The sequence below is a fragment of the Rhipicephalus microplus genome, chromosome 2 (genome assembly GCF_043290135.1).
Source record: "Rhipicephalus microplus isolate Deutch F79 chromosome 2, USDA_Rmic, whole genome shotgun sequence".
Classification (NCBI taxonomy): domain Eukaryota; kingdom Metazoa; phylum Arthropoda; class Arachnida; order Ixodida; family Ixodidae; genus Rhipicephalus; species Rhipicephalus microplus.
The window spans coordinates 49378875-49391894 of NC_134701.1; the positions used below are offsets into that span (position 1 = coordinate 49378875).

At 47.9% G+C, this 13020-nt stretch overlaps 1 protein-coding gene across 1 annotated transcript in view; it reads right to left on the reverse strand.

The window, feature by feature from the left end:
* The window catches only part of LOC119185825 (lysozyme C-1-like), a 405391-nt gene that overhangs the window by 204470 nt on the left and 187901 nt on the right, over positions 1 to 13020 (reverse strand). The gene's annotated exons all lie outside the window — the stretch shown is intronic.

Genomic DNA, 13020 nt, shown 5'->3' on the forward strand with positions numbered 1-13020 from the left:
CTTGGCTCTTCGAGTTTCAAAGCTGCCCGCCCCAGTGCCGAATATGTAACGCTTCTAATTCATACAGTACATAAAGTCCTTAACTCACCGTCGCACCCCGTCGTGGTGGTCTAGTGGCTAAGGTACTCGGCTGCTGACCCGAAAGTCGCGGGTTCTTATCCCGGCTGTAGCGGCTGCGTTTCCAATGGAGGCGGAAACGCTGTAGGCCCGTGTGCTCAGATTTGGATGCACGTTAAATAACCGCAGGTGGTCAGAATTTGCGGAGCCGTTTACTATGGTGTCTCTCATAATCATATGGAGGTTTTGGGACGTTAAGCCCTATATATCAATCAACCAATCATCCGCTTACGTTTGGGTGCTCGCGTGTCACCCCCTTCACTTGCCATGAACCAAAATTAGCATGGGAATATGAGATTGCTTGCCCAATATCACTCGCTGGTCAAGGCATAAATAATGTCACAATCTCGTCGCTTACGTCGTCTAACTCTTCTAGCCAGACAGTGGCACATACCCACGGGCGGGCATGTGCCTCCGGTATGCGGTTATGTGCCACAGGAAATTGACACTTAGTATTTAGCCAGGAACGACGAGAACACACATGGGCTATTTTAACGCGTGACCATTAAGGAATACCCGACATCAGTAGGGTCAACCCAACGAATGCAAAGAATAAATGTCAAGGTCCCAGCTCGAATGAAACCTAAGCATTCTGCCTGGCAATGAAGTATTTCACCACCGAGTTATGCCAGGTATCGAACTATTTTTCGAACAGACACCAATTTTCGTGAATCTTCAATAGTGGTCGCAGTGCTGCCAACCAAATTTTGGGAACATTACATATGTACTGCTTTGATACAGTCGTCACGTCAGGTTATTGTCAATTGTGGTTAGTTGCCATGCGCTAAAGTTGATTCATGTAGCAGTGCGGAGAACCAGCATCCTCGTGAGCATCAGCGCTTCGTATAAACTTCTGGTGTTGGTAATACGCATGTTCGAGTTGGTATCATTACTTAAGTGCAATGAACTGGTTATATAAACATCTGCCACATTTTAACAAATGTCTGTACGTGCAACACCTGTAGATAAATTTTGCGTCATTTCATGCTGCGTCACTCAATAAAAAATACAACAGTCTCCTTCCCTCCGCATGCTTCACACAAGGTAGATTCCTAGGCACCTGGTATCTGCTGAATTGTTCTTATTTGGATATAACACACTCACTCAGAGGGGAATTTTCCGGGGTATTGAAACTTGTTGTGTTCACAATTGGTTTAAAAAAGGTGCGTCAGAATGATATCATGTGTGAGGTTGTCTAAGGCTTCCTTCAAGCCGAGAGCCAGTACTGCCTTGTCATTAAGGGGGCATTCGAAAGGATTTAAAGTTTCATTGTCTATCTGAAGCAAGACATTCTCTGCGTACCGGTTTGGGTGGAACCCGAATATGATGTCTCCAAATTACTAGTTGGTTCTCCGAAAACTCCGATAGCCAATTTCGCACCATAGTCTATATCAGCTTTCCCAGAGAGAGATGGGGCGAAAGTTTGCCTCTTTATGGTTTCGCCAGCCAGCTTTAGCATGAAAGTCACAAGGGCGGTCTTCCATGAGATTGACAGAGCTGCCCCACCATGCCAGATTGTGTATATGTACGCGAGGAGTGCGTCATACATAAACACATGGATTTTTTTGCACGATTACGGAGGAAGAAGGGTCCTGCTGGAACGTGGAATAATTTGGAAGGCTACCGCCACTCACTGGTTCCTGGAGGGCAACCACCGCAAGAAGTGATGCGAGACTTCATAAAAAAAGCCGGAGGTCAGTCAGCTTGGCGTGGGAACGGAATCACCGGCAGTTGCGTTGAGTAATAAAAAAGAGGCCGAATGATAACATGGAAAGCGTCCAACTTGATGGTTAACCACCATGGTGATAAAAATTCAAAAAGCGGTTGTAGGGTCCCAGCTGCGCAGCTAGCACTCGCAGCGATGGTGGCGTCCTCAACTCCTGTAAGCATGCAGTTGTCATCGTCATCTACATCATTTTTCTATGGCACGACATGAGATTTTGGAACTCCAGGTATGCCCGCGCCGTCGCTAGAGGCGTTTCCGACTGAGAAGAGTTATACAGCAGCCGGTAGATATATGTAGAAGCGAAGGCGAGGCTCTAGTACCAGGATTCAGTGCAACAAATTGCAAATTGATGGTGTTCACTGATCACAAAGACCAGGTGGGGTCAAAACAGGGCCAAGAAATACCAAGGGTAAGCGGATACAAGTACCTCACAGCATGGGTAAGTGAGGGAGATAGATATATGGTGATACAGCAAAAAAACATCGGCACCAAAGAGAAAGAGGAATGCTGCAATAATGAAGCACATAGCATTATGGGAATACAATAGGTACGAAGTGCTTCGAGGATTGCGGAAAGGCCTAATGATTCCAGGGTTTGCATTTGGGAACTCGGCATGAAGTTAGATATGCAATCAGAAATGAATATATATTAAAGGACTGTTGGACACTTCGCGTAGGGCGCAAACGGGGAGACGACGATTGAGGCTGTGAGAGGGAATATGGGATCTACAGGCTTTGAAGTAAGAAAACCTTAGAGCGAAATGAGAATTGAAGAGAGGTTTATAAGAGTAGATGGGCAGGGAAAGTGTTCAAGTATTTTTATAGGAAGATCGGAAACATAAAGGGGAAAAAATGAAAAGGGAGGATCCTCAATAAATATACCCTGGGCATTTAGTTTTCGCAGCCCTTCAACCCGTATAAAATCATCGTTCGTCGTGAGGACGTGGCAGCCGACAGGTACAAAGAACCAAAAATGATCAGGCTCATACGCGATAATGGGGCATGACCAACAAATTATTATGATGATGACAATACACAGATGAGGATTATGGGTAAACTATATGCCGAAATTAAGGCTCGCAATGTGGGCGATATAGAACAAGGAGCATTAAAGGAGCACTGACATCAAATTTACTCATGTGAAGGCTTTTGCGTCAGCGAGTAGCTATAGACCCCGTAGCAGCGACTCGAGACCTAAAACGCAACTGAGGGATGAATAACTATCTCCTTTATTGATTTATATTACTGGCATCTAGCACTATTAAATACGGCCGGTAATCCCGCCATTTTTAGCGCTCGGAGCACAAGCAGTGGCACTACTTCGCGGTCATCTCCAGATCACGCCTCAGCTGACCAATTCTCCACAGAAAAGAGTGACGTCAGGCTCAGCTGCTCCAGAAACATTTCGTCTGCTAGGCGGACACATTCAGTCATGCCTTGTCACCTGCATTGCTGTCGTCGCCGTACAAAGTGTCGACTCGGGTTCAATACGATAGTGTTGAGCTTGGAATCCCCGAGATTCGCGACGTCGCGAAATATTTTTGCTTTTATCTATTTTTTGCAGAACAGTGATTTCGAAATGAACGCCGTTCCATGTAGCACTGCAGAGGTGCCCGAGGATGCACGCTTCAGCCATGGTCGCACGTGTGTTCCAGTTAGCTATTTTGGTGTGTTTTGGCGTGCAAAGCATTCAGTTATACGCAGAGGGGTCAATGCAATATAGCTATCGTGAATGAGCATCAGCGGAGAAATGGAAGACGTTTCCTGCTTGTCAGGTATTTTTGCCTCCAGATCGCCCCACCTATCCAGCCTCTCGCGGTTAACATGGTATTGCCACTTTTACGTGGACGGAAAGTCTACAGATGAACTAAAATTTAACGATAACTGTGTGTTACTTGTTAGCGATGATATCTGACTACACGCTCTTCCACTTTTGATAGCTTGTGGTGGTGTTGATGTGTAACACATACGTGGTATGAAAAGACACTCTCATGGCACTTTTTCCATGCTTCGAACTAGACGACTTCAACTCACTTGCAACTCACAATGATTCCCCGACATGCTCACCGACAAGCACACGTTTAAGCGTGCTCTTTGCTTTCGCAATTCTTTTAAACTTAGTTTTTATCTTGATAATTTTACGAAGTCATTCAAACCGGTACGATGAAGATCAGACGCGACGTGCCACGGCCGGGCTAGACTGCACCTGCGCACGCTAGCCCGGCTGTGGACGAGCGCGTGCGTTTCTGCACTTCGGTGCCAGTCGGCGCCACTATAAGAACACTCGGATCGTACACGTCATCACTACTAGGTCATCGATTGATTGATTTGTGGGGTTTAACGTCCGAGAACCACCATATGATTCTGAGAGACGCCGTAGTGGAGGGCTCCGAAAATTTTGACCACCTGGGGTTCTTTAACGTGCACCCAATTCTGAGTACATAGGCCTACAACATTTCCGCCTCCATCGGAAATGCAGCCGCTATAGTCGGGATTAGATCCTGCAACCTGCGGTTAAGCAGCCGATTACCTTAGCCACTAGACCACCGTGGCGGCGCTCGAAATGAGCTAGCCTTAGAACGCGTAGTCATAAAGCGACATTCAGTAAGAAGCGGAACAATGTGCATGTTGGGGGGAGATAAGGAAACGATAGAGCATGTTGTGATTGAACACGGGGATATCCACCCAAGTGTACGTGTGGCTACAAGTCGAAATGACTCTTTCGAGTTAAGGGCAAATATGGAAAGCTGAACACGTACACAATAGCAGCAAGTAAAAGATGGTAAGAGTATTGGTTTCAAAAAAGTAGATATAAAAGGACAGAAATAATGGGAAAAGGAGATAATTGTGCTTGAAGATGCATTAAGATGGAACATAAGTCTACATTTAACTACATTTATTCTTAATTATAATGAGATACATTTATTTGAAATAGATAAGGAAACAGGCCAACATAAAAAGAATGTTTTAGTTTTATTTTTTGCGATCTTCGTGACACACTTGTCACCACACCATTATAAAGGGGTCACTCATAGCATTCATTCATCTAGTTAGAAGTGCAGTGCGCACAGAATGCGTTGCCGAGCTGAACGCTAGAACTGTTGCTAGAACAGGTGACGATTCTGCAGAGTAAAAATCTTATTTTTCTAGAAGTATTGATTAAGGCGAGACGTCTTCATCGAGAAATTGAACCAAGGGAAATTTTTCAGGCAAAAGGGTACTTGTATTTCGCTTCAGAAGTGCATTGGGGCCAATCAATGGCTTAAGTTGGTGTTTCTAAAAATAAGAGCACCTGCATAAAATTTGAACTCCGTCCTAAAGTTCTCGAAAACTGTAATTAGTTTTAAAAATGTTGCTTTCATTTTATTTTTCAGAATTGAGGCTTTGGCCAGTGCATTGAACCGTGGGTTCTTGTCCCTCTCACTAGCAAACTTTACTGATTGTGGAAGGTGAGCTTGGCAAGTCTTCGGCGGTATCATCCGGTGCTTGTGGGCTGTTTTCCCCGAGGTATCTCCATTTAAGTGACCATCAAGGTAGCACTTCTGCCGAAAGCGAAGCCAGAGGCTAGAACCTTTCCAAGCTGTCGCAACTCTCACAGAGGAAGCCAACCATCCAGCGGTACGTTTTTGTTATGTCGCCTCACGTGGTGCTGAGTCCAAGGCAAGTGATCAAGCGCCGACCATACCGTACCATCAGCTGTTCCGGTCATCTCTATGAGCGGACACCTCGGATTCCGGCAAAGAGGCCTACTGGAGTGGCTGTGGACTCTTGTGCATCAGAGCATTACTCCAGAGAAGAAGGGCATTACCCCGACGGGCATTACCTCGTTGGTTGCGTACATTTGGAGGGTGTGCGCAAAAATGCTCTTCACAAGTTTCCCAGCAGGTCTCCACTGTTGGACTGCGTTTGGCGGTGGGAGATCCGTTGATTCTGACTCAGGATCACGGCTTGAATTGTGGGATAGCGCGCGAATCGGCCTGTTCTGTTATCAACGCGCTTTGCACTGCTCACTGAAAGGTTCCCACTGGCTGGACTGGGAGCAGTACTATCTTGGACAGTGTATCAGAATCCCCCTTCAGTACTTTTTCTTCTGTAGGAGTTCCTTGCACGGACACGGGGTACGCCCATCAGAGACACTGGGCGCATCCCACAGAGACGCTGGGTTTGGCTGAATCGTGGAGGTGCACCATCCTCCTCCTAGAGACTATATTAGACCACACCAGCTAGCTTCAAAGCTGCTTCTTGGTCTTTTAAATGCTTTTTAGGGGCAAAGCTCCTCTTAGTCTAACCTTTGTCCCTGCGCCAGGCTGACTGGCAGTACCTCATGAGCCGCGGCGACTCGTGCTCATGTCCAGACAGACAGACAGACAGACAGACAGACAGACAGACAGACAGACAGACAGACAGACAGACAGACAGACAGACAGACAGACAGACGTTTCGCCCAACTGGTCAGTTTTAACTCCATGCTTAAGCAGTGATTTTTTCCTTGTGGCTGCCTTTTGCCATTCCTGGATGCCCAGTTTGTCGTTCCCTGCGTCACTCCACGCAAGAAAATATGGGGGATCTCGTAGCAATACTGTACTAGGGGCGAACAAGAAACGGTCTTTTAATCTGGACGTGCAAATTATTACTGTACACACACCAAACGCGAAACTACATAACTGCTCACGACGTCCTCATTGCGTTTTGCAGAGCACGAATATTTTATCAGGGTCATCCGCCGCATGACACGCAAGTATAAGCTTTTGTTCTTGCACTCTTAGAGCCCCATGGCTGCCAACTTGTTTCTTACCTGTTCCTTAAAATGCATCCACCAGAAGAACACGCCCAGCTGGTGGTTGTAGCCAAGAGCGTGGCAGAAAGCATGGGTATTGTCCGCCCCATCTCAGTAGGGCACCTGTGGAGGCGTGCATGCCGCCACCGCTAATTGCTACTGCTGCTACACTGCCCAACACGTAACCAAAGCAACGCCGCCATTGTGCCCAACAGATATGTCCGCCATGAGGTCATTTTCCGCACACTTTTCACGTAGCGCACCGGCTGAGCGTGCCCTCTTCTATTTTCCCTTACTTCGCGTGGTATAGGAATAGCTCGCCGTATGCTGAACAACGTGTCTCGAAAGAGGGTCATGGTTTCAATTTGATGTTATGTTAGATTGATAATTGATTGTAGCGCAGACCAAGGACACGGACAAAAGGAGGCACAATCAAGGGCTGCATTTCTTTCATGTGCCTTTTGTTCGTGTCCTTTGTCTGCTCTCCCATTAATGATCGGGTCTCTTGTGGTCCAGTCGTTTCGCGCCGTTCGCTCTCGAGCGAGGCCGGTTCCTTCTAGTTTTTTTTTTTGTCTTGGTAAGCTGTTAGTATATGCTTTACGGTGTCATAGTCGTGACAAAAATAGATCCGTATAGCCATGGTGTACCTAGGCAGAAAACACGTTCATAATAAATATTATTTATTCGTTTGTTATTTATTTACGTAGTAATTTATTTATATATAAATAATGTGGTCTAACATAGACCAAAACAGAGTGGTACAAACACATAAACAAACATAAACTGGGTAGAAAAAAACTACAAAGAAAGTACAGTGGTGAAACAGCCAGAACAGGTTGCAGAACAATTCAAATCAAATGTTCTTGAAATTATATACAATATTTTTTATTACAACCACGCTCGACGAGTTATTCCAATTGTTTATTCTACTAGGAAAAAAGAATGTTTAGAAGAATTGATTCTTTGAATTACAGGCTTAATTGTTTGTGAATTTTGGAGTGTAGTTGCGCGAACTGTTGATGGAATGAAGGTATGTGATGTGTTATTTTTGTAATCAACACTAGCCAACTGATATAAAAAACTTCAAGTCAACAGACATGGTTTTTATTTCAGTAACTGGAGGCAAATTAATTCTTTCGTGAATTTGCTAATAGGGTTGCGACCACATGTGTTGTAAATGAATCTTAGAGACTTTTTTTATATTCTTTTTCATTTTTCAATGTTAGATTCAGTGAAAGTGTCCTATATTATTACTGCGTACTCTAACATAGGGATTTATTTGTACGTGAGCAACTGCATTTCAAGCCCACAGTCAGTTTTGTTACGAAAAACGTCACAGGCTCGCCACAAAGACTAAGTAATGAACGCAATAGCAACAAATTGGAAGGTCACGCGCAGATTGTCAAGCAGATGAAAACGTGCCCAGCGTTTCTCATCCACAAATGACGCACGAAACTTACTTACAGGTACAGATTGATTGATTTATTTGTGGGGTTTGACGTCCCAAAACCACCATTTGATTATGAGAGACGCCGTAGTGGATGATGATGAGGATGATGAAAAACATTTATTATAAAAGAGAGAAGAGAGAGGTACGGGGCCAAAGCATGACCCTGCTACATGGTCGGCGTCCTTAGTCCGGGACACCGCGAGACGAGGCCCCTACTCGCGCCCGTCTCACTAGAGCCCGTTGAGACTCTAGTGATGAGCAGTTGAGGAGGGCAGTCTCCCATGCCTTTCGGGAAGGGGTAGGGGAAGGGGGTAGGTGGGGATTTTTCGGACATGCCCATACCATGTGGAAGATATCACACGTCTCCCCACAGTATGGGCACCGCCCATCTGTGTTCGCATCGAAATGCTTTAGGACTGCAGGACAGAGTAGAGTACCTGTCTGCAGGCGCCTTAGAGTTCGCTCTTCCGCCTTACTCAGCCCCTTTGCAGGAGCCGGGTAAAGGCGGTGAGTGTCACGATAATAGGTCAGAATTTCTTTGAACCGCAGCAGCGGTGTATTGGCCTCCGAGTCATAAGAGCCAAGGTGAGGAGCCCGGTGGGTAAGCGCTCGGGCGGCCGCGTCAGCGGCCTCATTACCTCGTAAGCCCTGATGGCCAGGAGCCCGTACGATGCGTTTCGGGGCTGGATCAGCGAGAGCCCGTTTTAGAATTTGGCTGGCTAGGGGGGATATCTCTCCTACCAAGTAATGAGTACATGCTTTCCGGGAGTCCGTGATGATAACTTTCGAGTTGGGGTCCGCAGCAGCGAGCGCTATCGCGACTTCCTCAGCGCGCTCTGGATTTTGTGCTCGGAACGAGAGCCCATTGACATGCTTTTCCCGGTGAACTACAGAGGCCGTGTAAAATCCCGTGGGCGAAGGCCCTGCTATATCTACGTAGAATACACCAGGTCGGGAGCCGTGTTGCCTCTCAAGCGTCCGAGCCCGCGCCTGTCTTCTGCTTTCGTGCGTGTGCTTATCCATGTTACTGGGGAGTGGAGCGACCAAGAGCATATGCCGCCACAGTTCCGGAATACGCTCCGCCTCCTCTGCAGTGCAAGTGTGCTGTATATGTAAGCGGTTTAGCAGGCGGCGCCCGGGAGCCGTCTGCACGAGCCGCGTATATTGATTCATAAGGTGGGCCTCCCGCAACTCCTGGTAGGAGTTGAGCACACCTAATGCCCTCAGTTTGGCGTTGGAAGTTGCCACCGGGAGATCCAGAGCTCGTTTAGTAGCCTTACGAATGATGGCATCTATTCTTTCGTCTTCTTGCTTGTTAGTGCGAAGGTATGGGACGGCGTAGAGGATCCGGCTAGTCACGAAGGCATGCGCGAGCCGAAGCGCGTCCCTGCCCCGCAGACCACCCCGCTTGTTGGAAACGCGGTGGATCATGCGCCCTACCTGTTCGCCTATTCTCTTAAGTTTCGCTATAGTGGAGTCCGGTCTAAGTCTGTGGTGAATGAACAGGCCCAGAATCCGGAGCTCCTCCACCTCTTTGATGGGAACCCCAGACAGGGAGATGTGTATGGCTGACTTATCTCTTGGATTCGCTCTAACGTGCAGAAGCTCTGATTTGTTTGGAGAACATTGGAGTCCACAATCGTTGGCATACGCCTCGACTATGGATGCGGCCTGCTGAAGGCGTTCCTGCATTTCACCAAGGCTCCCTTCAGTGGTCCAGATTGTAATATCGTCGGCATATACCGCGTGTTGTGTGCCTTCCACTCTGGCCAATTCGCTTGGAAGGCGCATCATAGCAATGTTGAAAAGGAGTGGTGATAACACTGCTCCCTGTGGGGTACCCCGTGTTCCCATAATGTACGGGCCATATTCCTCGTCCTCGATCCGAAGAAGTGCCTGGCGTTTAGAGAGAAAATCTCTGACATATGCAAAGGCCTTAGCCCCGCAATCAGTGGAGCTCAAGTTAGCCAGGATGCTGCTGTGTTTAACATTGTCGAAAGCCCCCTTCAGATCAAGGGCGAGGACGGCTTTATCATTGTGTTGCATACTTATGGGCTGTATGACGGCCCTATGGAGCTGGAGAAGGACGTCCTGTGCAGACATGTGTGGGCAAAACCCAAACATGGTGTCTGCAAAGAAGCCCTTGCCCTCAAGGTATGGGGAGAGGCGATCCCGTACCATCGTCTCCATAAGCTTGCCCGCGCACGAAGTCAGTGATATGGGCCTCAGATTTTCCGTATTCACGGCCTTGCCTGCTTTGGGGATAAAAGTCACAAGTGACGTTTTCCATTCGGAAGGGAGCGCACGGCCGTCCCAGATCTCGTTCATGTATTCCAATAAATGGAGGTAGGCTGTGTCAGGGAGGTTTGCCAACAGCTTTACTGTTATGCGGTCCAGCCCCGGAGCCGTACCCCTGCGCATTTTAGCTAAAGCCGCTTTAAGGTGATGCAACTCAAAACGGGCATCGAGTTGGTAGTTAGGCTTACCAGAGTACGTGTACGCCGGCCCAGGCGGGTCCTCCGTACGACAGAGATACCTATCGCACAGAGCATCCGCAAGCTGTGCCGGAGTGTCTTGGTACCCTTGCAGAGCTCGCCGGAGCTGCTTCTGCGCCCCCCCTCTCGTTTGAGAGGGGTCTATGAGACTGCGAAAGAGACGCCATGTCCCCTTCGAGCTCATCTGACGAGCTGCGGCGTCGCAGCGGGCTATCCAATTTGAATCTGAGAGTTGGGCAGCATACGCTGGAGCTTGTTCCGTGAGTTGGGCTATGCGGATACGTAATTTGCGATTAGTCTTCTGCTTTTTCCAACGTTTTGTTAAGCTTCGGCGCGCCTCCCACAAGTGTAGGAGGTGAGTGTCAACTGCGGGGATTTCTTCGTTAGTTTGGAGGGTAGTAGTAAGTCTTTTCTGAATGTTGTTTACGTGTTGAGCCCATTCTGCATAGCCTCCAGAAAATAGTACGGGAGGGATAGTCTGATTGCGAAATTGGGTCCAATCGGTCAACTTGGCTTGACCGCATTTTTTATGAGCTGACTTTTCCAGGAGTGTGACCCGGAGAAGGCAGTGATCACTGCCTAGAGAATCGCCCAAGTTCTCCCAGGTAGCATCCTTAGCGTTTTTTACGAGAGAGAGGTCCGGACACGTGTCACGGGTTACCGAATTCCCCACTCGAGTGGGGTACGCCGGATCCGTGAGCAGCGTGAGGCGAAGGGTGGAGATAAGCTCCGCCAGCTTACGTCCTCTGGCCTCCTCGTAGTGATAGCCCCAGTGAAGGCTGGGAGCATTGAAGTCTCCCACGATCACTAAGGGGTCCTTGTTTGCCAACTTGATCGCCCGGAGGAAGATTTCGCTAAAAGTTACGCGGGGCTTATGCGGGGGGCTGTATATATTTAGGATGTGTATTGACTGGTCGCGACGTCTGAGAGGCAGTACTCTGACCATTGTGTATTCTTGTTCAGTACTTAAGTTTAAATCGACCTGAATCGCGGTATATGCCTTGTTCACCAGGATGCATGACGAGGGCCCCCCCTGGAAAGGGCTATAGCCAGAGAATTTAACGTCCAAACCGGGCTCCTGCAAAGCAAGCAAGGCAGGCATGTTTCCGAGGGACTGCAAGTAGAGCTGAAGGTGCGACCGTTTTTTCCAGGCTCTAAAACCCCTGCAGTTCCATTGTATAATCTCAAATTTTTGTAGATATTTAGCTTGTTTATTAGATTGGCTAGCCACCTTTTAGTATTTATTTACGGTGCAGAGGACCGGTCCGGACCTGGAGCCAGCCCTGAAAAGCCTTCTTCTGCTGCCTGACGGGAGGCCGGCTTGCGCTTAACCTGCGGGGAGTCGCTCTGAGTGGTGTTTTTAATTTGGGCGATAACCCAGGGCTGCATGGCTTTAAGGACTGAGTTAGAGACCTGCGCCACAATTTCGGGAAGTGCTTGCGTTAAGGCTGCCGTGAACATGTCCTGAAAGGACTCGCGGACTGCCGACATGATTTGAGTGGGGAGGGCTGCCACGCTCGCCTCTAATTGCTCGGTTTTATGACGCCGTAGTGGAGGGCCACAGGTACAGATGAACTAAAATAAGCGTCTCAGTTGTTACTTCGCTGTGTCTCAAAAGCGTGCCCTTTTTGCAAACAGATGCTGTACAACGAATTCAGTGACCATTGTGCGCCCCGTAACTACAACAGAAACGTTCCTGTTTCTGTTGCCAGTCTTATGCCAGCCGAGACGTATGATCTGCTCCACCGGGGAGATAAGGGCGCGTGAGAAATCTTCCACTCCCCTCCGCTCAGCTGGCCAAAGTAGGCGTTAGAGATGAGAGCCGCCGCGCGTGCACTGCGCCATCTTGCTGATCATGCTGAAAAAATTCTAGCCCCCCTCCCGGTATGTGGTTAGTGGTAGATATAAATAGCGTGCCGTTTGGACGTTGAAAGAGATATCCCCATGGTCGCTCAGTGGTTAACTTCTCGTATTCACAACGCGGAAATCCAACGTTAGATTCCGCGCGCAAGTATTTTTTCTGGATTTTTTTATTTCTTGCGTTTTGAAATATAAAAATATGTATACATATACGGTGCATGACATTGATGCCCACGTCGAAGCTAACGTTGGCAGTGAAATCCAGTTGAGAGTGTCCATATAATTTATATCGTAATAAGCACATCGCACAACAATGAAGACAGCGGCAGGTATGGTCGTTAATTGTCTGGAATGCTCTTTAACACGCGTGCTTTTATACGTGCATTATCTTAAACTGCAGCGTTATTGCATAGCCCTCGCGTAGTAAGTTAGAAAATGTCCACGAGTTCAAGGTAGCGCCTGTGATAGTTTTATCGTTGTCGACACCATTCGAGAGTGTTCCCTCCCACTTGCGGCTTGCGCACGATAATAACAAGAGCAGAAGTTGTAGCTGGTCAAATGCAGTTGTCGCGAATACAAACATGTCTGTTAGTAGG